Source organism: Lipotes vexillifer, unplaced genomic scaffold (genome assembly GCF_000442215.2).
Source record: "Lipotes vexillifer unplaced genomic scaffold, Lipotes_vexillifer_v1.1 scaffold967, whole genome shotgun sequence".
In the NCBI taxonomy this organism is placed as follows: Eukaryota; Metazoa; Chordata; class Mammalia; order Artiodactyla; family Lipotidae; genus Lipotes; species Lipotes vexillifer.
The window spans coordinates 411,326-439,312 of record NW_006791018.1 but is presented as its reverse complement, the minus strand read 5'-3'; the positions used below and the strand labels follow the sequence as shown (position 1 = coordinate 439,312).

General features: G+C 41.6%; 1 protein-coding gene across 3 annotated transcripts in view; it reads left to right on the top strand.

The window, feature by feature from the left end:
* The window catches only part of CACNB4 (calcium voltage-gated channel auxiliary subunit beta 4), a 279,529-nt gene that overhangs the window by 1,628 nt on the left and 249,914 nt on the right, over positions 1-27,987 (top strand). The window lies entirely within an intron of this gene.

The following is a 27,987-nucleotide window of genomic DNA, read 5'->3' as shown; positions in this document are numbered from 1 at the left end:
ACAGCGGATCTGGTTTAAATCGAAATAAGCGAAGGCCGGCCCTCAGTTTCGGGGGTCTCGGTGGTGCTACACTTAGTGTTTGTTTTCTTAGGGGTTTTCTTCTGCGTGGTTCTAGTGCGTGTTGACAGTGCTAAAAATCGCCGGTTCAGCTGAATGCTGAGGTGCCTTTTACCTTGTCACAGGAAATTGCTCCTTAATTTGCTGCAAAGAAACCACCCCTACATAGCTGCTGGGTGCTAGAGAGATCATGCAAAAGGGAATCACCTTGATCTCTCTTTGGAACAGAAACTGTCGAGGTGTGTGAGTTCGGGGTACCCTGGGAGGACTTTGGTCATCGCACCACGACGTTTTTATCCCAAGGCTCCGCTGTCGGCTGCTGGAGTGACCTTGGGAAGTTTTTTGCCCTCTGGGTCACTCAGATCATTGTGTTTTTAACCTATGATGGCAGCTGCAGTGTGTTTCTGTAGTGATTGTCATCAATTTAAACAGATTATCCATGACGAATTGGGTATTAGAATTGGACTCAGACCTCTCCTAAAAAGTCCATAGAGCATATTTACATAATATTGATTACATAGGCAATCATTTTCTGCAGAAACAGAAATTATTCCTGTGACTCTTTAATTCAGTGAGTACTAAGCATGTACATTTAAAAAATAAATATATTTTGGATTCTGAATTCATTCGAAAGTGTATTCTATCCTTTTTGCAGTGTTTAGATTAGTTATGTATTTAATAAAGCAAAGACATTCTTCATCTTTTACAAAAATTGAGTTAGGTGACTGAGATCTTGTTTATATTATTTTGTAGGTGCCTATTTTTGGTAGTGTGTTATTATTGCAAATACTTAGAAATATTAATTATACAGCAGTGTATTCCATGAGCTGTTTGACTAAAACTTTTGAGTTCAGCTACACCATCACTTCACTAATGTTTTATTCTTCCAAGCACAGAGCCATCAATATCCTTTGCAATATTCTTATTCTTTCCTCAATTTAAATGAAAAAGTGAGATAATGCATGTAGAAGTTCTTATTAAGTGTGCTGGTATGTGTTGGCTTAAAAATGTAAAAAGTATTCATGCTAAATAATTTCGAGAGTAATTTAAACCATTGCAGATTTTTGGAACAAATACATTTCATAAGTCTTCCTGAAAATAGGCTAGGATTTGTTGGTGTAATAAGATGGCCTAATTTAAATTCAGAAGCTAGCTGTAATTGTATTATATACACAATCTTAACTAACTTTTCTGCACAAAAATAATACATAATTTTTGTGAGTACTTACAGTTCGGTAAGCATCCTATGTATGATCTTGTTTAAATGGCATAATATAGACTTCTATAATGGCTACAATAAAATAACTGAGAGATTTTTATTTATTTGACAAGAAATGAAAAATGATTCCAAATGTAACTTTAACAGTGTGTTTTGAAATTTCACCCAAATGCCAAAAAAGTATTTTTTTAAAAAGCACAACAGCTGTTGATGTTACTAGAGACTCATTATTTGTAGAGTGACCAGTGGTTTATTGTTTTCAAATTCTTGATGTATTTCACAATCTGTGTGATGCCTTTGCACATTATGAAGATAGTGAGGATACCAATAAAAACAGTGCTGCTCATTTCTCTGCTATATCATTTACAGAGATGGGAGGGGGAAGATTTCACTTACTAAAAAAAAAAAAGATTGTGTTGAATCAGATGGGTAAATCTGGGCTGGCGGTAAAGAACAGAGGACAGCTGGCAAACTCATCAAATAGAACAGTGTTTATTCTTTGAGCTGGTAAAAAAATTTCAGTGTCCATGTGTGTATATGCACAGATGAATATGTGTGCACACACATACACATGTACACATATGAGTTGGCCTGAAAATGAACAGACTGAGACAGAGAGCCTGCCTCTCCCCTGAGGACTGCTCACAAAGTCCCTCTGGCATCTTTGACCTTGTTTCCTGGTCTCCTAGATTGCTGCCCTCCACAATTTAGGAGGCATGGAGGTTTTGGAATGCATCCAGGGAGCAGCTAAATTATTTCTTTGAGGAAAAGTGAGAAGATTAAGTATTTTGCCACTGAAAGGAGAGAGAGCTAGGGGTGACCCAGTAATGATCTTCAAAATGTACACAAAGATGGGACTTCCCTGGCGGTCCAGTAGTTAAGACTCTGAGCCTCCCCTTCAGGGGGCTCGGGTTGATCCTTGGTTGGGGAACTATGATCCCATATGCTGTGCGGTGCAGCCAAAAAAACAAAAAAAGTACACAAAGACGTTCTTTGGAAATGTGATGGGCTGTTGTCAGTCTTCACTGAGGATGAAACTCAAGAATTGGCTACAATTAGAAAGGAATGATGCTTTTACAGCAGGACTTTCCAAAGAGTGTTGATATCATTGGAATGGCTTTCCAAGTAAGGCTGTAGAATTTTGTCTCAGGAGATTATTTTTGACAGGCTGTTTATGAATGGATTGTTTATTCATGTTTTAAATTTTTAGGAAACACATTAAATATTTGCTATGTGCCTAGCACTGCACTAGATACTGTGGAATAGGAATGAAAAGAAGAATGAGACACAGCTTCTGTACCCAAAGGATTTTTTGATCTAGTTATGGAGACATAGATGTATACAAATAATACGGTGAAATGGAGCAAGGAATTAGGGTGTCTGCAGAATGCCCATGTGTGCTGAGTATATGAAATACCCATGGGTGGCACTGTGCATACAGTTTGTGTGGTAGAATGCTACAGGTTACTCTCACTGGGGTTACTCCCACCTTTCTCCCCACTGGCTTTCTAAGGAAAATCTGATCAGAGTGAGATCAGTTTGTTGACCTCTCCTTGTTAAGTCTGCCTTTATGAGAACTGCAGAGTCTTACAAGGCCTGGCTCCTACCAGCTTCCAGCCTCATCTTAAGCCATGATCTCTAAGCTCTGGACACAGATCTTGAACACATCACCCTCCCTCCTGCCATAGGCCCTTTGCACATGCTGAGTTGTCTGTGTGGAGGGCTCTTGTTCTCCCCTCTGCCTAGCTGATTTTTTAATCTTCCCTGAGACCTAAGTTTAGTCTTCATTTCTTCTTCTAACCTCCCTGTTAAGGTTAGTTGCTTAGCCACTTACCTCACCCCAGAGCACATTGTGCCAGTTCTCAATAGTACCATCACTATTTATTTATTTATTTATTTATTTATTTATTTTTTTGCGGTATGCGGGCCTCTCACTGTTGTGGCCTCTCCCGTTGTGGAGCACAGGCTCCGGATGTGCAGGCTCAGCGGCCATGGCTCACGGCCCAGCCGCTATGCGGCATGTGGGATCTTCCCGGACCGGGGCACGAACCCGTGTCCCCTGCATCGGCAGGCGGACTCTCAACCACTGCGCCACCAGGGAAGCCCCATCACTATTTATTTAACATTTCATTATTTTACATGTAATTAGATTTTTTTTTTTAATGTCTGTCTCCCCATCCAGATAACAAGTTCCACTAGGGCAGGGACATGTCTGTATTTGGTCTCCTTTTTGTCCTCAGCACTTAGCATAGTAGATGTTCAGTAAATACTTATTTGATTGAATGAAGGAGTGGATGAATGGAGGACTAGCTTGATGTATTTTAGACATGAGGTTCTGCTCCAATATTAAACTCTTTGTTTAATCTGGAGAAATTGCCTCCTAACAAACCTCCCTCAAATTTAGTGACTTAAAGCAACAACATTTAAAAAAATGTCTGTGTACTGAGCAGACACAGTTCTTCTTTGTGTGATGTTACCTGGGTACTGGGAAGGCTGAAATGTCTAAGACAGCCTCACACCTGTGGTTGGTGGTTGGTGCTGGCTGCTGGCTGAGAACTCAAGTAGAGATTTTGGCAGAGGGCTCACTTTTCCTCTACCTGGGCCTCTCAGCATGGTTGCTTGAGCTTCTTCCCAACATGGTGGCCAGGTACCAAGCAGGACCATCCCAAGAAGCAAAGGCTGAAGCTGCAGACTTTATAAGACCTGGTATCAAAAGCTATATGACATCACTTCTGTTGCAATCTCTAAGTCAAAACAAATCAAAGGGATAGCCCAGTTTCAAAGGGAGGGGAAATAGACTCTATCTTTTGATGGAAACAGACTCTATCTTTTGATGGGGTGTGTCAAGGTCACCTTACAAAGGAGCACATAGAATGGAAGATATTGTTGCAGCCATCTTTGGAACCATCTACCTTAAAGCAAGGTTCCTTCTGTTTTTTTCAGATTATGCTAATCAGATGATCATTACAATAATTCAATGAACCCACACTGTAGGTAGAGATCTAAAACACATTCAGGTACTAAGTTGATACTATAATAAAACAAGTTGGCAAAAATATTCTTTGGGTTCTAATTTGAGCACTGGTTATAGACACATTTCTCTGATGAAATGCAGATTCATCAACAGAAGGTATATGCTTTGTGCACAGCTCTAAGAATAATCATACACTTGGAGTCATGCATATATGCAAAATTTATCCATAAGCTTAGAATCACAGAATTATAGAACTGGAAGAGATTGTGGAGGGAAATTACTTTGATTCCCCATTTTCAGATGAATGAAACACAGACCCAAGGACATAAAGCCCTTACCAAGGTCACACCAGTAGATAGTGGCAGAACAGAGACAGGAGACCCCCACTCAGATTCTACAGTTTTTCCACCACAACACACTTCATCCCTGAATAATCACGACAGGCACACAAACACACAAGGACTTACTCCTCTTAGAGCCTAGAAATATTCCTAGTTTATATGGTTACTGTGAAGAGCAAAGCAACCACTGAAGAATCTGCAGACTGTAGTTTTTTCCCAGTTTTATCATGGGATGGAATTTTTGTTTGCATGGTTCACGGTTCATGGAGGTTTGTTTGTTTGTTTGTTTACTTACTAACGTACTAGTCATTGTATTAGCCAGTCTAACCAGAAGATGATATTACTTGAGTTTTTACAGCTGAGGGACTTGAATTATAGAGACATGATTAAACAGGTGAGGGGACGGCTTAAAAGCTAAACCTAGAGGTTAGCAACAGCGGGAAGCTGCTATCACCTCTAGGTACAAGGACAAGGGGAGGAGACTGTAACTAGAACCCAGGGGCCAAAATCACCTGGTAGATGCTGGAACCAGTGGGGTACTGTTTGTAGGAGCAAGAGACACAGAGGAGATGCAGCCTCTGTCAGAGAAGCCACTTGAGGTGGAGAAAATGGGGAGAAATACTCTGGCTTCTCCTTTCTTGTGCTCCCCACCCCTGCCTTGTCTGCCACTGGCTGACCTGGACACCAGCTGACATGGGAGTCTGGGAAACAACCTGCAGGCCATGGGCCCCCTGAGACAGAAAGCAGAGCAGAAAAAGGAGAGGATGAATCTGAGGAAAACAGGCCAGGACTGGCACAACTATTATTATATTTTAGCTGCCTGGAAGGTAATAATGAATCGTTTTCATCAGCAAAATTGGAAGCTTTTACTTGCTCTGTAAGTCTACTGTCCTTGCTAAATGATATAATCCAGTGACAGTGAACTTTAAGGAAAAGTTTACACCTATTTCCTTTGTGAATTCTATCCGGAATGCATCTTCCCAAATTGAGATCTGATAGAACAAAACAGAACTCTGCCTCTGTGGCAAACTGTGCTTCGTTCTGGCTCTTGGGCTTGAATAAATGGAACTGAATTTGTGAAGCTTCTTTCGGATTGAGAAATCTAATTACTAGGCAGCTAAGCAGTTAAGCAGTCGTTTTTGCTTTTCTCCGAGTTTCTGTTCGTGGCGTGCAGAGTTCCCGAAATCTCATTTTTTATAGAATAAAGAACTATGTATCCTTCACTTTAGATTGATAAGATTTTATTGACGCTTACATAAATTCTGATTCAAATTTTAATCCTTCTAGAAAATTATAGGACGCTGCCTGAAAATGAAGCTGAAAATGACCTTGGCTTTGCTGTGGCCCTCTCCCTGTAATTATTCCACGTGCTGCCCCAGACAATGTTGTTACCAAGGATCAGGGACTGTTTCTTCATCAAGGGAAAAAGCAAGGGCAGAGCGGAAGAGAATGTAGTTTTGTCTACAAACTACAGTTAGTAGCTAGTTGTAGAAACGAGTCTCTTCACTCCTGATGAGCCTACTAACTCAGTGGGGTTAGCTGGGCTCAGCAGATCGAGTTCTAACCCATCTTTTCTGGCTAAGGTTGTGGTGTTGTCCAAGCTCATCATTGTCCCCTGAGTCTGGCCCTTTCTTGGTCTCATTTCTGCAGCTCAGATTCAGAAGAAAGCATAAGCCCTAACCAGGGTGAGTGGGCTTGCACCTCACTCAGGTTCACTGAAGACCCCAGGAAGTGTCCACAGACTTGGGTGGAGTGGAGCGTGCAGGCCGCCTTCCATGTTTGGCCTCTGCAATGCTTTGGAGAGGAGTGCTTCCTAGAACAGCGCCACCCTCTCTGCTTGCTCACCCTTTTCAGCCGGAGTGTGTGTGTGTGAGAGAAGGACCATCTGAGCCCCTGCCTGGTATAGGCAGAGCCCCTGGATGGTGTTCACTTCCTTTGAGTCCAGGCTATTGCACCAGTATTTCCCCTGTGGGCTGTGCAGAGCACTTCCTTACCGTCCCCAATGACACATTCTCTTGATAATACCTCTCCAGATTAGAATCCACCAAATTGATAAGTCTCAAGAAGAGCTAGGCTGTTATCTGTAAAGAACCCCCATAAAACCCCATTCCGATTTAAGTAGCCAGTATGGTCCTGCCTTCACACAGTTAGGTGTCCTCATTCTTCCTGAGGCAGGAAAACGTAGAGGTAGAACACGCACTCTTTGTTATAGAAGAGTGTAAGTTATGAACTTGACTACAGAGCGACACATCAGGCATTTTACATGGATTCAGCCATGTGAATGGGGTCAGGGAAGGGGGTAGGGTGAGAACTAGAAGCCTGAACTAATGAAGAGGCTAAATTATAGATTCAATTTTAAGGGAATAGTTTTATTGCTTTCAAGTAACAATAATGACAAGCTGTGTGCTTCCTTAGCTGGGCATTCAGAAAGTGAGAAGGCTGATGAATTACCAACACCTGGCTTGAATATAGATGGTGCTTTGAAATTCCTTGAAGATGGTTTTCATTTTAACTAGAAAAACATGCCGCTCTGTAAACTTTCCTACTTTCTTTACTATATCCTTTCCTATTACACCCATAAACAGAACAGAGGTAATTACTTGAATCCGAAGGGATGACATTCAGCATTGTGCTTTATTTACTGAAAGTATAAGTTAGATGGGGCCATAAAACTTGAGGGACATCTGCTGAATCTTTCTCATCATTTTCACTGTAATCATTGGATGACAAAGTGTGCCTATTTTACTTCTCATTTTATGTTCTTTTCTGTTGGTGGAGGTATCTTTCTCCAGGGCTGCAATTTAAATTGCTGGAGCAGAAGTCTTTGTTTTGAGAGGAAATATTTTGTAAACAAACTTGAAAAGAATCTGCATTTTTTTCAGGTTGTGAGAATCACTAGAAATGGTTTTGTAGTGCTCACTGTGTCTGAATGTTATGATATTATTTTTTAACTCCTTAGGAAAAATTTAGTTTTCAATTTCTTTTTTAATGCAGGAAAGACCAACAGTAAGTGAAATGCGTAATAACTCAAGTAGATGAATTTATCGTCCTGGCCCACTTCCTTCTCCAGTGGCCTAGTGCTAGGGTAACAGCTCAAAGGCTGATTGTGTTTCCAAATCAAACAAGTGGATAAAATCCTCGCTGTTGAGGTTGGAGTGCTTTATGGTCACAGCTTTCTTATTTGGCCTCTTTGTGTGTGTGAGTGGAACAGAAATGAGGAAGTCATTCTTTCAGGAATTCAGAGGCTGTATTCTGTTATCACCATAATCTAATTTTCGAACATTTTCATCACCCCCCAAAAAAACCTTGTAACCATTAGCTGTCATTCCCCAACCTCCTTCCTACCCCCAGCCCTATGCAACCACTGATCTACTCTCTGTGTCTATAGATTTGCCTGTTCTGGACATTTCATTCCAAATTACATTCACGTAACTGGAACCATACAATAATATGTGATCTTTTGTGACTGGTTTTGGATTATTTCATTAGCATATTCTCTACACCAGTCTGAAGGTTTATAGTCGTAGCCTCTGGTCTAAATGCAAATGTTGGCCAGCCTGTGGAAAGACACTTGCCTTTCCTTAAGCCTAGATCCAGACAGCACTTCAAATCATGGTGTTGAATTGGGTGGATCGTATTCGTATTTATTTTGGAATTGCAGTGTCAGGTCATAAAGCTGAATTTGTGAGGGAGGAGTGAAACTATTTGACCTGCATGGAAATCACATCCTTGACCTTGGCCTCCTTGTCATCAAGACTGAACAAAACTGAGTGACTCTCATCTCTAGAAGGCATTTATGTAATAGGATGAGATTGACAGGATTAAAGAAAAATGTCAAGATTAAAGAAAAGTGATCAATGCCATCATTTTCAATAATTTTTAGTGATAGAAATGTCTTGGGTACTTACAATTCAAAATACTTCTTTTATCTAGATGTTTGTAATAACTCAGCTTTGGTAATTATATTTCTTCCTTGAGAGATACAATTAAGGAGAAAGCAGAGTGCTTGAGTCCCAAGCTAAGTACAATATTTATGAGAATTATTGGGTGTATAAAACTGTACTTTCTATGTGGCAGGTGCTGCTCAATTATATTTGAGCACTTCCCTGGGGGACAAAAGTCAATTATCAACATAGTCCTGTGGGAGAGAAGTAGGTCAGTTGCAAACATTCTCTGCTAATTTCAGAAAGCTTGAGGGGTGATTTCTTTTGGGGGATTTTTTTTTTTTTTCCTTTGGTTGTTGTAGGAAGACCTTCTGATTAGGGAAGGCTCTGTTTTTCATTTGGGTGTCTTATTCAGTTACTTTACTGTGAATATTCCTTTTGATCATGTAAAATGAAAATTAAACAAAATAGTATCTTTTAAAAAACTGTCAAATCTACATTGTAAGAATAATGTGTACCATGGGTATTATTATTACTGTTTCTTATACATTAGTAGAGATGCTCAGGCTTTAAATTCACCTGGTAAAGTGCAAATTTCATATTTGCAAGTATTTTGTTTAATAGTTCTGTTACATAGGAAGCATAAAAAGTGTTAATTGTTAAAAAAAGGAAGGATACTGGTGTTTTTTTAAAAAAAATTATGTTTATATTTTTATTGTGGAAAAATACATGTAACAAACTTTACCATTGTAACCATTTTTAAATGCATAATTCAGTGACATTAAGTCCATTCGCTGGTGTCATTTTTATTTTATTTTACTTTATTTTTTTATAAATTTATTTTATTTATTTATGTATTGGCTGTGTTGGGTCTTCATTGCTGCACGCAGGTTTTCTCTAGTTGCAGCGAGCAGGGGCTGCTCCTCATTGCGGTGCATGGGCTTCTCATCGCGGAGGCTTCTCTTTGTTGCGGAGCATGGGCTCTAGGCGTGCGGGTGTCAGTAGTTGTGGTGCACAGGCTTAGTTGCTCCGTGGCATGTGGGATCTTCCCGGACGAGGGCTTGAACCTGTGTCCCCTGCATTGGCAGGCGGATTCTTAACCACTGTGCCACCAGGGAAGCCCTGCTGTCATTTTAAAAATGAGTGTGGCAGGTTATTTAAAAAGTGCAGACCAGGCAAAACTTGAATATATCCTACTTCAAAATACACTAAAAATGTCCACCATTGTCCAGGCCCCCAAACACAGCTGTGACCTTGTTTGAAGCCACAACAACAATAGCAGGAAACTGGCCCTGGAGCACGTCACAGTGCCATGGGGACTGCAGCTGGGCAGAACCAGGAGGCACTGTGGATGCCCAGCCGACCCCCAGGCTGGGTGTGGAGAGGTGGATGGGAATAGGTTGGGGCCCTGCCCCAGAACACTTGTTTTCTTCTTCCTCCACTGTCTGAAATCCGAACAGTTGCTAGATGATTTGGGTTAAGGAGCAGCCTATTTTAAAACTGTGAACGTTCCTGGGAGTCTTAAGGGGCTCTCGTCATTCATCTGTGATCGTGGTTTGACTTACTGCCTGCAGGTAAGCTCATTTCACTCTTGTCCCCAAGCCCACCTCAACAAGGCAGACGGTTCGCAACAGAGACCCCAGTCTCCCTGGGTCTGTTTGTCCTTTCACACCTGTGTTCTCCCCTTACTTTCCCCCCCGACCCGCCCCTGCTACAAGCACGCCTGCCCAGACGCAGACTCAACTCCTGCTCTCTTCCCTCACCCCCTCAGTCATGCCATTCCTTCTCCTTGAAGAAGGTCTTACCATTTTCACTTGATGCTGATCTTTCCGTCTGTTAAACCCTTCTAGAACCTTCTCCTCCATGAAGTTCTGTGATACGGCTGCAGGTCTCCTTCTCTGGCACTCCCTGACATTCTGTTTTGACTGTTCCCTATTAAATTCTCCTTTGTGTAACCTGAAGGACTCCGTGCCCCACCAGCCTGTGGGTCTATGTGGCCATTGTCACTAACTAATCACGTGGCGCAAGAGGAAGGAGAAGCAGCTTGGAAAGGAAGTCTTGATGTAGAGACATCGATAATGTCCCATTTTGCTTGTTCACTTCTCCTAGCTGTAGACAGAGGACTGCAACGCCTTGCCTCCTAACAGCCTGCCCATTATCTCTGAGTCGAGGGGGTGATCACAACTCTGTCCCTCGTTGAGCTCGGCTGCCACAAGCCTTTGAAGGAGGTTATTCCCGCTGCAGTTGCTCTGCTTCATCTGTGAGGACACTGCTTCCTTCTTACTAAGATGCTGCTTCTCAGGCAAAATCTCAAAGGTGGCTAACAGCACTATACCCTTCAGCCTCTCTGGACAGGTTGTGTTCCAGACTTCCTCAACTCTGGGTCATACTCTGAACCCTGGGCCCTCGAGTGGCACTTGCTGTGCCCTGCATCTCACATGTCCCCTTGTAAAGCCAGCTTCTGTGCTTTCAGCCTGCATCTCACTGTAGGGTTACACTGGGAAACAGACGTCATTCTGCCTCTGCCCCGGGACTGTACACAAAACTTGCTTCGAACAGCGACCCTCCTACCCATGCATACATGTTGACCTGTACAGTTTGAGGTAGCCAGAGCCAAACTTTGAATCCCCTATTAGTCTCATTGATAAGATACTAATAGTAATTTATGTATTTTTTCTTTATTTTTGTTTTATGAATTTGAATGGGGGTGCAAATAGAAAAAATAAGAGGAAAGAGGAAGGTAATATTGGGGCCTGAAGCACTTTGGGAGTTAGTGCAGGCCTGGGTTGGTTATCAGAATGGAGACCTTGGGACAGAAGGAGGGTACTGGGTGCCTGGAGAGAAAAACAGTGGCTGGTGGGAGATGGTTTCAGAAAGGGAAGTGAATGAGGAACACACTTTGTTTATTTCAAACTTTGTTCTGGAACTGTATCTGTTGGGAATCTTTCAGTTGCAAATAAACAAACTCAATGCAGTTGGCTAAGGCAAAGTAGAGAATTACTGGCTCATGCTAGTGAAAAGTTCAGGAGTACATCTGGCTAGCTTCAGGTGTGGCTTGTTCCAGTTCATGACTTCATCAGTGCTTCTGTTCCCTTTCTCTGCAGTTCTTCCAGTACCGCATGATCTTCTGTGCTCAGTTCTGTGTGCTCGCTCAGGCCTCGGTTTGGCATTTTTCATGGTGGCAGCAGTGGCCACAGTGGCTCAGGGTCTCCCATTCATCCACTCCCCTGTTCAGAGGAAGAGCTAGCTCTCTTATGGTAGCTCTAGCAAAAAGGAAAAGAAGGTTTTGTTTGTTTGTTTTCAGAGGTACCACCCTCCCTCTGAAACAACACAATACACACACACACACACACACACACACACACACACACACACATTCACACACATATACTTCTTGAATCTTATTGGCCTGAAATGGCTCGTGAACCAGTACTGTGGCCAGGGGACTGCCTGAAGCCAGTGGTTGGCCACTCCTGGAGATGAGATTGGGGTCAGCCCCACTAAGGCTGAGAATGGGGAGGACCAGTTCCCTAAGGGAATTTGGGAGCTAGTGGTAGACGGAGGGGAAAATGGATGTTGCAGAAGCAATTAATCAGACGTTTATTCAAGGAAGGACCCTCAGGTGGACCCAGCCAAGGTGGTGGGATTCATTCCTTCTCTTCCTTCTTGTATTACGTTTCATCCACTTCATGGGTTAAATAAGAATTTTTAAAAAATTGTGTTAAATACATGTAACATAAAATTGACCATCGTAACCATTTTTCAGTGTACAGTTCAGTGATGTTAAGTACATTCTCACTGTTGTATTATCATCACCACCACCCATCCTAATTATAATTTTGTAGGGAGTCTAACGTTCTGTTGTAACTTTGTTTCTTAATGAGAAAATATGTACCAAATTTCAAATAACTGACTAAACAATGAATTTATGGGACACCACCCAAGTATTAATACAGGAGTGGCTACCTGAATTAATATTTCTCAAGGGCCTCTGTTTTCCTGTCTGCAAAACGGGGGTTTGAGTGGGGTGGACTAGATGACCTCTGAGGTTCCTTCAGTCTCTAGTATTATAGAGCTTCACGTCTGTGTCTGCAGATGTGTGTGGTCAGTTCATGCATCTTGGTAGAAAACACTATATTCTGTAGTTTTTGCGGAAGTCCAGTGACACTTAGCTGCTGAGATGAACTCATAAAACATAGGGTCATTCAATATCAAATATTATTGAAAGTATTAGATGAAGGCATTCTTTGTAGAATGTAGCAAAGAGATGATGTGGAAAGGTTTACAAGAGGAAAGATAATTTTGGATAGAGCTGGAATTTATAACTCTTTCAGGCATGTGCATACAGCCTGAAAGGATCTGCAAAGAATAGAGTGGGTTGTCAAGAATGAGATACTTGTGAAATGTGCTGAGATGGTTCTCAGATGTGCATCCTGGAAGCTATTAAGAGGAAGTCAGCTGAGAAGTAATGTAGCTCCTGCTATTATGATGATTACAGCCACCAGGAAGAGCAGTAGCTAATGGGCCTTAAACCTATAATAAAGAATAACAAAAGTTGCCATATGGAAACTTTGCTGAAGGTGAGTGGAACCACAAGATTGATTCTTATCATTTGAAAACACTGCATTAGGAGCTTTCAGTATTGACTTTCCTGCGTACCCCTAGTTTCATATGGGAAGGATATTTAGCATTTGTAGTTCAGCATGGCTCCCCACTTTCCAAAAAATGAGGCAGGAATTTCTAAGTGACATTAACTATTTAATAAGTAGACTTTGATGGATATGTTTATAGAACTTCGTGTGTTCAAGTTGCCTGGGTAAGCTGGTGCACTTGATTGTTTTCCTTCTCATCCCTCTTCCAGTGAGTGGCACATGCTCCTTATTTATTATTTAAAAACTATGTTTACATCCTGGCTTGGTCTGGAAATGACGTAAGTTAGCTTGTATGATATCACAAGTGAAGAAAATGAACTAAGGAGAAAATAAGGCTAAGATGGTGTGCCAGTAAAATCCGAGTCACTTGTTAGTTGGGGGCCTCCAGTTTGACTCTGAACTTTCTAGGACCTACCCAGAGAGGAAAGCAAGGTCATTTACAGGATTGAGGATGTCCAAGGGTAAAAGTACACTTGTGGTTTAGGAGAAGCACAAATACTTCCCACTCTGAGACTAGAGAGAAGTTTCTCATAGAGTTGGGAGTGTGTAAGATAGTAACTTAAACCCTGATGTGACACCTTATCATTATTCTGGAGTTGTTTTTTTACTAATATCATTTACTATACAGATAATGTCCCTCATCGTGCTGGAGTATAGTTCAATAAAAGCAATTATGTGGGAGCCGTTGCTATATCATCCACAGATGTCTGTAATTCTCAACCTTGGCTGCACATTAGAATCACCAGGGAAGTATATAAAAATCCCCATGCCAGGCTGCACTCCAACCTCATTAAATCAGGATTTCTGGATATAGGACTCAGGCATCAGTATTTTTCAAATCACTTCAACTGATGGATGTGCTTATCTGGACTCAGTAATCCAAGTAAGGTTTTTTTTTTTATAACATCTTTATTGGAGTATAATCGCTTTACAATGTCATGTTAGTTTCTGCTGTATAACAAAGTTAATCAGCTATATGTATACATATATCCCCATATCCCCTCCCTTTTGCGCCTCCCTCCCACCCCTCTAGGTGGTCACAAAGCACCGAGCTGATCTCCCCGTGCGATGCAGCTACTTCACACTAGCTGCAGTAGTGGGATTGCTGGGTCATATGGTAGTTCTCTTTGTAGTTTTCTAAGGAACCTCCATACTATTCTCCATAGTGGTTGTATCAATTGACATTCCCACCAACAGTGTAAGAGTGTTCCCTTTTCTCCACACCCTCTCCAGCATTTGTTGTTTGTAGATTTTTTTGATGATGGCCATTCTGACTGGTGTAAGGTGATACCTTACTGTAGTTTTGATTTGCATTTCTCTAATGATTAATGATGTTGAGCATCCTTTCATGTGTTTGTTGCCCATCTGTATATCTTCTTTGGCGAAATGTCTATTTACATCTTCTGCCCATTTTTGGATTGGGTTGTTTGTTTTTTTGATATTGAGATGCATGAGCTGCTTGTCTATTTTGGAGATTAATCCTTTGTCAGTTGCTTTGTTTGCAAGTATTTTCTCCCATTCTGAGGTTGCCTTTTCATCTTGTTTATGGTTTCCTTTGCTGTGCAAAAGGTTTTAAGTTTCACTAGGTCCCATTTGTTTATTTTTGTTTTTATTTCCATTTCTCTAGGAGGTGGGTCAAAAAGGATCTTACTGTGATTTATGTCATAGAGTGTTCTGCCTATATTTTCCTCTAAGAGTTTGATAGTGTCTGGCCTTACATTTAAGTCTTTAATCTATTTTGAGTTTATTTTTGTGTATGGTGTTAGGAAGTGTTCTAATTTCATTCTTTTACATGTAGCTGTCCAGTATTCCCAGCACCACTTATTGAAGAGGCTGTCTTTTCTCCATTGTATATTCTTGCCACCTTTATCAAAGATAATGTGACCATATGTGCGTGGGTTTATCTCTGGGCTTTCTGTCCTGTTCCATTGATCTGTATTTCTGTTCTTGTGCCAGTACCATACCATCTTGATTACTGTAGGTTTGTAGTATAGTCTGAAGTCTGGGCACCTGATTCCTCCAGCTCCATTTTTCTTTCTCAGGATTGTTGTGACTAATCGGGGTCTTTTGTGTTTCCATATAAATTGTGAAATTTTTTGTTCTAGTTCTGTGAAAAATGCCATTGGTAGTTTGATAGGGATTGCACTGAATCTTTGGGTAGTACAGTCATTTTCACAATGTTGATTCTTCCAGTCCAAGAACATGGTATATCTCTCCATCTGTTTGTATCATCTTTAATTTCTTTCATCAGTGTCTTATAGTTTTCTGCATACAGGTCTTTTGTCTCCTTAGGTAGGTTTATTCCTAGGTATTTTATTCATTTTGTTGCAATGCTGAGTGGGAGTTTCCTTAATTTCTCTTTCAGATTCTTCATCCTTAGTGTATAGGAATGCAAGAGATTTCTGTGCATTAATTTTGTATCCTGCTACTTTACCAAATTCATTGATTAGCTCTAGTAGTTTTCTGGTGGCATCTTTAGGATTCTCTATGTATAGTATCATGTCATCTGCAGAAAATGACAGTTTTACTTCTTCCTTTCTGATTTGTATTCCTTTTATTTCTTTTTCTTCTCTGATTGCCGTGGCTAGGACTTCCAAAACTACGTTGAACAGTAGTGGTGAGAGTGGACATCCTTGTCTTGTTCCTGATCTTAGAGGGAATGCTCTCAGTTTTTCACCATTGAGAATGATGTTTGCTGTGGATTTGTCGTTTATGGCCTTTATTACGTTGAGATAAGTTCCCTCTATGCCTACTTTCTGGAGAGTTTTTATCATAAATCGGTGTTGAATTTTTTCAAAAGCTTTTCCTGCATCGTTGAGATTATCATATCATTATTATCCTTCAGTTTGTTGATATGGTATATCGCATTGATTGATTTGCGTATATTGAAGAATCCTTGCATTCCTGGGATAAACCCCACTTGATCATGGTGTATGATCCTTTTAATGTGCTGCTGGATTCTGTTTGCTAGTATTTTGTTGGAGGATTTTTGCATCTATGTTCATTAGTGATATTGGCCTCTAGTTTTCTCTTTTTGGGACACCTTTTTCTGGTTTTGGTATCAGGGTGATGGTGGCCTCGTAGAATGAGTTTGGGAATGTTCCTCCTTCTGCTATATTTTGGGAGAGTTTGAGAGGGATAGGTGTTAGCTCTTCTCTAAATGTTTGTTAGAATTTGCCTGTGAAGCCATCTGGTCCTGGGCTTTGTTTGTTGGAAGATTTTTAAGCACAGTTTCAATTTCAGTGCTTGTGATTGGTCTGTTTATATTTTCTATTCTTCCTGGGTCAGTCTCAGAAGGTTGTGCTCTTCTAAGAATTTGTGCATTTCTTCCAGGTTGTCCATTTTATTGGCATATACTTGCTTGTAGCAATCCCTCATGATCCTTTGTATTTCTGTTGTTACTTCTCCTTTTTCATTTCTAATTCTGTTGATTTGAGTCTTTTTTTTTTTTTTTTTTTTTTTTTTTATTTAAGAAGATGGGGTAGGAGTTTATTAATTTATTTATTTTTGCTGTGTTGGGTCTTCGTTTCTGTGTGAGGGCTTTCTCTCGTTGTGGCAAGTGGGGGCCACTCTTCATCGCGGTGCACGGGCCTCTCACTATCACGGCCTCTCTTGTTGCGGAGCACAGGCTCCAGATGCGCCGGCTCAGTAGCTGTGGCTCACGGGCCTAGTTGCTCCGCGGCATGTGGGATCCTCCCAGACCAGGGCTCGAACCCGTGTCGCCTGCAGTAGCAGGCAGATTCTCAACCACTGCGCCACCAGGGAAGCCCTGATTTGAGTCTTATCCCCTTTTTTTTTTTGATGAGTCTGGCTAGTGGTTTATCAATTTTGTTTAACTTCTCAAAGAACCAGCTTTTAGTTTTATTGATCTTTGCTACTGTTTCCTTCATTTCTTTTTCATTTATTTCTGATCTGATATTTATGATTTCTTTCCTTCTGCTAATTTTGGGGTGTTTTTGTTCTTCTTTTTCTAGTTGCTTTAGGTTTAAGGTTAGGTTTTTTATTTGAGATGTTTCTTGTTTCTTGAGGTAAGACTGTATTGCTATAACTTCCCTCTTAGAACTGCTTTTGCTGCATCCCATAGGTTTTGGGTTGTCATGTTTTCATTGTCATTTGTTTCTAGGTATTTTTTTTAATTTCCTCTTTGATTTCTTCAGTGATCTCTTGATTATTTAGTAGCATATTGTTTAGCCTCCATGTGTTTGTATTTTTTACAGTTTTTTTCCCTGTAATTGATGTCTAGTCTTGTAGCGTTGCGGTCGGAAAGGATACTTGATATGATTTCAATTTTCTTAAATTTACGAAGCCTTGATTTGTGACCCAAGCTGTGATCTGTCCTGGAGAATGTTCCATGAGCATTTGAGAAGAAAATGCATTCTGTTGTTTTTGGATGGAATGTCCTATAAATATCAGTTAAGTCCATCTTGTTTAATGAGTCATTTAAGCTTGTGTTTCCTTATTTATTTTCATTTTGGATGATCAGTCCGTTGGTGAAAATGGGGTGTTAAAGTCCCTACTATTTTTGTGTTACTCTCCATTTCCCCTTTTATGGCTGTTAGCATTTGCCTTATGTATTGAGGTGCTCCTATGTTGGGTGCATAAACATTTACAATTGTTATATGTTTTTCTTGGATCAATCCCTTGATCATTATGTAGTGTCCTTCTTTGTCCCTTCTAATGGTCTTTATTTTAAAGTCTATTTTGTCTGATATGAGTATTGCTACTCCAGCTTTCTTTTGATTTCCATCTGCATGGAATATCTTTTTCCATCCCCTCACTTTCAGTCTTTATGTGTCCCTAGGTCTGAAGTGGGTCTCTTGTAGACAGCATATAGATGGGTCTTGTTTTTTTATCCATTCAGCCAGTCTGTGTCTTTTGGTTGGAGCATTTAATCCATTTACATTTAAGGTAATTATCGATATGTATGTTCCTATTACTATTTTCTTAATTGTTTTGTGTTTGTTTTTGTAGGTCTTTTTCTTTTCTTGTGTTTCCTGCCTAGAGAAATTCCTTTAGCATTTGTTGTAAAGCTGCTTTGGTGGTGCTGAATTCTCTTAACTTTTGCTTGTCTGTAAAGGTTTTAATTTCTCCGTCAAATCTGAATGAGATCCTTACTGGGCAGAGTAATCTTGGTTGTAGTTTTTTCCCTTTCATCACTTTAAATATGTCCTGCCACTCCCTTCTGGCTTGCAGAATTTCTGCTGAAATATCAGCTGTTAACCTTATGGGGATTCCCTTGTGTGATATTTGTTGTTTTACCCTTGCTGCTTTTAATATGTTTTCTTTGTATTTAATTTTTGATAGTTTCATTAATATGTGTCTTGGCATGTTCCTCCTTGGATTTATCCTGTATGTGACTCTTGGTGCTTCCTGGACTTGATTGACTATTTCCTTTCCCATGTTAGGGAAGTTTTCAACTATAATCTCTTCAAATATTTTCTCAGTCCCTTTCTTTTTCTCTTCTTCTTCTGGGACACCTATAATTTGAATGTTGGTGCATTTAATGTTGTCCCAGAGGTCTCTGAGACTGTCCTCAATTCTTTTCATTCTTTTTCCTTTATTCTGCTCTGTGGGAGTTATTTCCACTATTTTATCTTCCTGGTCACTTATCCGTTCTTCTGCCTCAGTTTTTCTGCTATTGATTCCTTCTAGAGAATTTTTAATTTCATTTATTGTGTTGTTCATCTTTGTTTGTTTGCTCTTTAGTTCTTCTACGTCCTTGTTAAACATTTCCTATATTCTCCATTCTATTTCCAAGATTTTGGATCATCTTTATTATCATTACTCTGAATTCTATTTCAGGTAGTCTGCCTATTTACTCTTCATTTGTTTGGTCTGGTGGGTTTTTACCTTGCTCCTTTATCTGCTGTGTGTTTCTCTGTCTTCCCATTTTGCTTAACTTACTGTTTGGGATCTCCTTTTCGAAATCTGCAGGTTCATAGTTCCTGTTGTTTTTGGTGTCTGCCCCCAGTGGGTAAGGTTGGTTCAGTGGCTTATGTAGGCTTCCTGGTGGAGGGGTGTGGTGCCTGTGTTCTCATAGGTGGGGCTGGATCTTGTCTTTCTGGTGTCTTGTCTTTCTGGATCTTGTCTTTCTGGTGTCTGTGAGCTTAGTATGAATTTAGGCAGCCTCTCTGCTAATGGGTGTGGTTGTGTTCCTGTCTTGCTAGTTGTTTGGCATGGGACATCCAGCACTGTAGCTTGCTGGCCGTTGGGTGGAGCTGGGTCTTAGCATTGAGACCGAGATCTCTGGGAGAGCTCTCGCCGATTGATATTACATGGGGCTGGGAGGTCTCTGGTGGTCTAATGTCCTGAACTCGGCTCTCCCACCTCAGACACTCAGACCTGACACTCGGCTGGGGCCCCAAGACCCTGTCAGCCACATGGTGATCATGAAATTGGAGGTAGCAAAAATGGATATATGCAAGTCACTCTTTTGGCTGATGGTACTCTCTCCAATGGCTGTGATTTGTAGTTGGAAAGCCAAAACTTCCAGCTACAGTCATGATCAGAAATGCCTAGTTCTTCAAAATGAAATGAAATGCATGAGTCAGAACCAGGATGCTGGTATTGGAGGGTCTCCTGCAGAGGCTGGGGGCAGCTGTGGGTCACTGCAGGGATGAGGACACTGGCAGTAGAAGTTCTGGGAAGTACTCCTTGGTGTGAGCCCTCCCCAGGTAAGGTTTTAAAGTAGCTATTTTCAACCAGAATGTATTAGTCAGGATAGGTTAGGTGATGCTGCAGTAATAAAACTTTCCTCAAACAACAACTACAACAGCAAAGGCTTATTCCTCACTCACCCTCCATCTATCTCCTGGGTTAGCTGAGAGTTTGTTCACTGTTGTTCTCACTCCAGTGGAGCAGCCACTATCTGGAACATTTCTGTTTCCTGCAGAAGAGGGAATGAGACCCATGGTGGATCATATTCTGGCTGTTGAAGCTCTGCATGGGTGTTGCTAAACTGCTGCAACACTGTAGTCAAAGGTATCATATGTATTTGTTTGTCACTTAAGAGTCCAGAGGTAGGTAGGCAGTTCAGAGTGGGTAGAGGGCTCTATTCTAAGAGATCAGTGGTCCGAGGACCCAGGCTGGTGGGTCGGCTCTGCCATTCTCAGCATGTAGATTTCATCTTTGGGTCTAACGTGGCTGCTACCATTGTCACCATTTCCTAGGCAGCTCAAAATGAAGAGATTAAGTAGCTTCATCTTCAAGGGAATGACGTAGAAGTTAAACATATTTCTTCTGCTCACAGCCCATTGGCCTGAACTTTGTTGTGAGGCCACGTCTAGCTTCAAAGGAGGCTGAGAAATGTGATCTTTAGCTGAGTAGCCATGTGAAGGCTAAAAATTGCGACAGCTCTATTTCTGGAAGGATAGAGAGAAAGGATATTGGGGCCAGTTAGGCAGACTCTGCCTTATCACAATAGTGGTTTTCCAAGTTTGGTTTTACCCTAAAAACCCTTTTTCCAAATGAAATTGCAGATGTCATTCTTGGCAGTCAACATATTTGGAGATGCTTTGATTGATGCGGTGGCCTATATCTGGACCACTCTCCCATTATACACCTCATGCTCTCTGCAGCAGTTCTGGTGACATCTAAGAGGATCCATAAAAATCACTGATGTAGATGAACTGATGCATATGCTGTAGACCATCCTCCCAAAATATTCTTCCAGTCACTTCTATCTCAAAAGTCCTCTCAAGTCCATCCACTTCTCTCTGCATCTCTCCTGCCACCACCGTAGTTCCTAGTTTGAGCCAGCATCATCTCGTCTGGTCTACTGAATCTCCCTGCTTCCTTTCACCACCAGAACCATTCTCCACACAACTTATGGAGTTATCTTTTTAAAAAGGAAATCAGAGCATGTCATTCCCCAGTTTTAAGCCCTCCAGTGGATTCCAGTTGTGTTAAAATATAATCTGAATTCCTTATTGTGGTCTGCAAGGCTCTGTAATAATCTGACTCCTGACAAACTCTCCTTATTTCATCTTCAACTCTCCTGCTTGCTACTCTGCCCTCCCACCCCTTCCTCCCTCCCTGGCCTGCTTTTGTGTACTTTGAATAAGCCAGGATTAATCCTGTCTCTGGGCCTTTGCACTTCTGCTCTCTTGTCCTGGAGTGTTCCTTCCTCAGCTCTTTACATGGCTGGCTCCTTCTCATTCTTCTCATCTCAGCCCAAACATCACCTTCTTAGAGAGACCTCCTCTGGATGCCTGTCTGAGGCAGCCCCCCTCACCCCTCCTTCCATGCTTTCTTGCTGTCACTTTCCGTCACGATCAGAAATCACCTTTTTAATGTCGTTTTCTTTTTCCTTATTCCTATCAATCCTCACTGGAATGTAAGCTTCAAAAAGGCAGGGAACTGGCATATCCTTGTCATTGCACATTCCCATGAACAGAAGAGGCATCTGGCGCATAATAAGTGTTTAATAAACATTGATTGGTAAGTGAATAGAATGACAGTGATTTTGAGGTTCAGTAGCTGGGTAAGAATCTGGGTAGGACTGAGTCTTTGTTGTCAGTTAAGGGAGAAATGGTGCTAAAGATAGACTTGATATCTATCTTACAGACCTCAAGAACTGAGGTCTCTAAGAAGAACATGTTCCTGAAAAAGAAGGCTTAGAGGTGGTCCAGGGACCAAAGGTCTTCTCAGAAAGTAGTTTGGAATTTACTCAAAAACACACAATTGGATGTTTGTGGATCCGTAGTTTCAAGCCCAAAGACAGAGCTGCAGTGTTTTTGGCTTGGAAAAAAAGCAATTGTGGTCACATGCCACCTTGGCCCCTACCATGGCTCACCTAGCTTTGAGAAATTTCCTTCCTAATCTACTTTCTAAAAAGGCCTCATGACAAAATGTATACCCCAAGCACTGAATTGCGTGGCTTGGTATCAGGGATGTTAGCTGCAATTTGGTGGCATGCAGGTTAGCAATCGCTTTACTTGATTGTTTCATTTGGACACTCCATCCTGGATTTGCTTTGGGACACTATCTGCCCGAATAGAGGGCATCTAAAGAAGCCCCTTGGTCAGTCCCAACTGACTAGCACTGGGCCTCAGCTCTTAATCTCCTTGTGGCTGATGCCTTGGTCCGGTGCCCGCTATTGGATGCCTGAGTTCCTGCAGACCAGATCCTTTCGTCCCAGACTTCCTTGGGAGGCAACAGGATGTGTTGGACTCTGGATTTTGAGCCAGAGTTAGGAAGGGCTGAGACAGGTGTCTGTGTGTAAGGCTCAGTGGGTGTAAAGAGACAAGCTGGCAGTTTGACTAGACCTGAGGCGAGGCCCTCAGTCAGACCAGAGGTCAAACTTGGGAACATCAGGAGAGCCAGCGGAAGCTAAGGCAGCACAGTGCGTGTCCTTCACATCTGCTGGCGCTCCACCTGGAATGCTCTCCCCTCCACTGCTTTTTCTGGTGAACTCCTACTCCTTTTCTTCCTGATTGTATAAATGTCACATCCTCTGTAAAGTCTTCTCCAACCACCCCCCGCCCCCTCCCGGGCAGAATGAGTTTCTTCTTCCCTTAGTACAGTCGAAACACTTCTCACATTGTTTCTTTTGTTTGTTTGTTTGTGGTACATGGGCCTCTCACTGTTGTGGCCTCTCCCGTTGCGGAGCACAGGCTCCGGACGCTCAGGCTCAGCGGCCATGGCTCACGGGCCCAGCCGCTCCACGGCATGTGGGATCTTCCTGGACTGGGGCACGAGCCCGTGTCCCCTGCATCAGCAGGCGGACCCTCAACCACTGCGCCACCAGGGAAGCCCTCTCACATTGTTTTGAAATATGTTTACGGGCCTCTCCCACTGCCAGTGAGCCCCTCGAGGATGTGGCTGTGTCTTAATTTTCTTTAGAGAGGCGACACAGCAGAGCTGTTCATAGAATCAGCTGTGGAAGCAGGTGGGCTGGAGTGTGAGGTCAGGCTCCATCACTTTTTACTTGTGTGACCTTGGGCAAGTACTACTGTCCCCGAGGTTCATTTTCCTTACTCGTAAAATAGGGGTAGCCATGCCTGCCTCCTAGAGTTTGTGAGAATTTTAAGAAGTGAGCTAATATATGTCTATCCTGGATGAAAATTATTAAACCACACCTGCTGTAGCTCTTCTGCTTTGTAAGCTGGGTAGTGGCCATCGTTTGTATCAGTACTGCCATCTTCCATTTTCAGGGACTGGCGGGGAAGGTTGACATTTCAAAGCCTCTGCCAGCTCCTCTGTGCTTGTGAAGGGGACATCCTAAAGGGATGATGGTCATGGGATGATGGTCATATTGGCGATGTGGCTGGTGGTAGTGATGGTGGTTGTGGTGATATTAGTGGTAACCATGGTGGTATTGGGAGTGAGGGTGAGGGTGGTGGTGGTGAAGGTGGTTGGTAGTGTGATGGTTATGATTGTAGGATGGTGATGGTGCTGATGGGAAGGGTTGGGTGGAGGTGGAGGTGACGGTAGTGATGGTGGTGGTGCTGATGGTGATGGAGGTGCTAATGGGGGTGGGGGTGATGTTGGTAATGGCGATGGTGATGGTGATGGTGAGGATGGGGCCTGTGATGATAGTTGTGGTGGAGCTGATGGTGGTAGAATTGGTGGCTCTGAAGGTTTGGGGAACAAGCTAGTTACTTTCTTTTTTTTTAATTTATTTTATTGACATATAGTTGATTTACAATGTTGTGTTAGTTTCTGTTGTACAGAAAATGATTCAGTTATACATATGTATACATTATTTTTCATATTCTTTTCCATTATGATTTATTACAGAACATTGGATATAGTTCCCTGTGCTATGCAGTAGGACCTTGTTGTTTATCCATTCTGTATATAGTAGTTTGCATCTGCTGACCACCCCAAACTCCCAGTCCATCCCTCCCCCACCCCTCTCCGCCTTGGGAAGCTAGTTTCTGGCACTTACTCCAGGATCCTCACTTCTGTTGCTCGGCCTGCTAGTTGATACTCATGGCCTCCAGCTCCTGGAGTTATAACCACAGGGCTTTGTTTTCTCTTGTCCTCTGCCTACCTACCTGCCTTATTCTGAACTCAGTCCCCTCCACATGGGCTTCCCTGGGGCTCTTCATCTGGCTCCCAGCCCTTGACTCTGTTTGGACACTAGCTTTGGTGGCAGATTCCCAGATCTAGCATAGAATCCTATCCCACCTGTCCCCATTCTCTACTCTCTAAAGCCTTGCCTCTTCTGGTCCTAGATCCCTGCCCTTCACCCTGGAGCCAGGGACATGGCCCCAGTACATTAGTCCTTTGAGTTGCCTGTCAGAGTGAGAGATTTTAGTGCTAGAGGACCACATTTCTTATTGAAGGGGATGCTCCAAGTTCTGAGAGCCTCCCCTTGAAGAACATGGCTGGCAATGGAAAATGGATTTCCTTTTAAGCAATGACAGCAGGTTGACCAGTCTGCCCACAATTTTCTATTTTATTCTGTTCTCAAAATCTACCTTTAATTATTTTCACAGACAGTTTTTATTATCCTGCATTGTGTTCCAATCTCTTAATGTTATTTAACCTGTTTTAAAATTTATATATTTAGCAATTCATTTGTTTACATTTCTGTCTCTGCTTGTTCAAAATTCATAATTCCGTCTTCTATGCCAGATGTGGTGATGGCACTAGAGTCTGGGGGTGGTGGCTAAATTCTTGTGGAAACATAGTGAAAATATGATGGCCAGCTTACTATATAGGGGAAACTGCATTGAGCTGAAATGGAGAGGACACTTCCAGGTGTGTCGAATTTGTTGCAGGGGTAGGGGGTGGGATGGGTGAATTTTTTGGACCTTTGATGACCAGGAAGAAGGTCACTTTGTTAAGGAAATCATGATGCTGACATTGTGACATTTTTTTGTTCGCTGATAGCTGACTGCTGTCAGTTCTCTGGGACCTTACTGTTTCTCTGCCAAGTACACAAAATAGATATGTACAGATTTCTCCCAAAGACCAGTAGCATTTGTGATATAGTGCTCTGTGAGAGCACTTCCCTGTTATTTTGCAAAAACCCTTAAATTGGCAGTAAATTCTGGTCTAGTAGAAAGAGGACAGTATTTACAGCAAAAGCCCAAGTTCAAGGTCTAGCTTAGCTATTTACTAGGCCTGGTGTATGTGAGTCACTTAACTTCTTTGAGTTTTAGTTTCCAGCTCTGTAAGATGGAGATAACTGCTGTGCCTGATAAGGTTTTTGTTAGCCTTTACTGAGATATGATCTGTGAAAAATGCTTAAATGTTAAAAAATTTCTACTGCTATTTTTATATTTGACTTATGATACTTAGCTTGAGGCACGAATGCTCTGTAACTAGGAATTTTGCTGTTTAGGAAAACTAATACAACTATCACAGATATTTGTGAAAATAATTATATATATATATAATTTTTGTGTGTGTGTGTGGTACGCGGGCCTCTCACTGCTGTGGCCTCTCCCGTTGCGGAGCACAGGCTCCGGACGCGCAGGCTCAGCGGCCATGGTGCACGGGCCCAGCCGCTCCGTGGCATGTGGGATCTTCCCGGACCGGGGCATGAACCGACGTCCCCTGCATCGGCAGGCGGACTCTCAACCACTGCGCTACCAGGGAAGCCCAATAGTTATATTTTTAAATCAGTTTGCATGCAAAAATTTCCTTACAATTTCATATTCATTAAGCCACTCTAGCCACGTAGAGTTTCTCAGGTTGTCTTGGAGCTGGGAAGTAAAAGCTGGCTCAGTGACAGGTGTTCTCCAGATCTCTGCCTCCAAACTGTGCTCTGTGGGTCAGGAATGACTGTCCCCATTCCTGCCTGGTGTGCTCCTCCTCATCTCTTTGAGGCCCCAGCTCAAAAGTCACCCCTTCTGGGATGTTTAACTAAATCCTCCTGGCAGAAGGAGTTTTTTCTGTCCTTTAACATCTCCTTGTTCTTATCTCTAAGCCTCCCCACTCAGTTCTTATCATCTAATTGTAAATGACACCTGAATGTAAGCTCCAGGAGGGCAGGGTTTTCTGTTGCTTTCTATCACTGTGTGATTCCCAGGACCTAGAGTTGTGCCAGGCACATAGTGGGTGCTCAGTGAACCTTTACCGAATGAACGAATGGGTAAATGAATGAAGATACGTCACCTCCTTCAGCTGCTTAAGGGCGTGAACTGGTTTACATTGATGTTTCTTGTGCCTTCATCTTGGTCAGGGCTTGACACCTACTAGGTTTACATGTTTGTTGAATGAATAAATTTCTGGATTAGGAACTAAAAAACAGAAGAGAAAGGCTAAATATTATAAGGTCTTAATGATGTCATTGTACTTTTATGCTATAATTGTTTAAAATGCATCCTTTTTATTTTGTTTTTAGGTTATCATAGGCCCAAATGCTATTTTATTATTATTGTTTTTTAATGAGAATCACACTTTTACTCACATCGAACATCTTAAATGTGAAGACCACAGAGGGAATTTCAGGAATTTAAAAGCCATTTAAAAACATACACAATTAAAAATTACTTCCTACTTAAATAAATGAATTTAAAAACTTCTTCCTAAAGACATTTTTTTTCTTTTTAATTTTTATTGGGGTATAGTTGATTTACAATGTTGTGTTAGTTTCAGGTGTACAGCAAAGTGAATCGGTTATACATATACATATATATACTCTTTTTCAGATTCTTTTCCCATATAGGTCATTACAGAGTATTGAGTAGAGTTCCCTGTGCTATACAGTAGGTCCTTATTAGTTATCTATTTTATATATAGTAGTGTGTACATGTCAATCCCAATCCCCCAGTTTATCCCTCCCCCCCTCCCCCGGTAAACATAAGTTTGTTTTCTACATCTGTGACTCTGTTTCTGTTTTGTAGGTAAGTTCATTTGTACCCTTCTTTTAGATTCCACATATCAATGATATCATATGATATTTGTCTTCCTCTGTCTGACTTACTTCACTCAGTATAACAATCTCTAGGTCCATCCATGTTGCTGTAAATGGCATTATGTTGTTCTTTATAATGTCTGAGTAATATTCCATTGTATATATGTACCACATCTTTTTTATTCATTCCTCTGTTGGTGAACATTTAGGTTGCTTCCATGTCCTGGCTATTGTAAATAGTGCTGCAGTGAACATTGGGGGTACATGTTATCTTTTCAAATTACGGTTTTCTCCAGATATATGCCCAGGAGTGGGATTTCTGGATCATATGGTAGCTCTATTTTTAGTTTTTTAAGGAACCTCCATACTGTTCTCCATAGTGGCTGTACCAATTTACATTCCCACCAACAGTGCAAGAGGGTTCCCTTTTCTCCACACCCTCTCCAGCGTTTATTGTTTGTAGATTTTTTGATGATGGCCATTCTGACCGGTGTGAGGTGATACCTCATTGTAGTTTTGATTTGCATTTCTCTAATAATTAGTGATGTTGAGCATCTTTTCATGTGCTTTTTAGCCATCTGTATGTCTTCTTTGGAGAAATGTCTATTTACATCTTCTGCCCATGTTTTGATTGGGTTGTTTGTTGGAGTAGTTTTTAAAACCAAACAAACCAAGTCACAGATTTCTCTGGACCAGTTTTTAATATAAATTCCTAACTTTTTTCTAAAAAATGATATAAACATCATTATCATAGAACATACCAAAATATGTTTTACATCTTTAGTATCCTAATGTACAGATATTAGTAGTTCCCTCTTAATAAGAGTTACCGCAAATTCATGGTTAATATCAAAATAATGACAGCCCACAGTTTTGCACATGGCCGTTTGCCAGGCTTTCTGTAGCTGCCTCCCCCCTACTGAGTTTGAGGAAGTCTTTCTCATAGTAAGGTTTTAAAATTCTACTTACAAAATTTTATATCCTCTTCAGCAGATGGGCTGACCGGCTTGCAATCTCCATGGTAACAAGGTTTCTGTATTCCCCCCC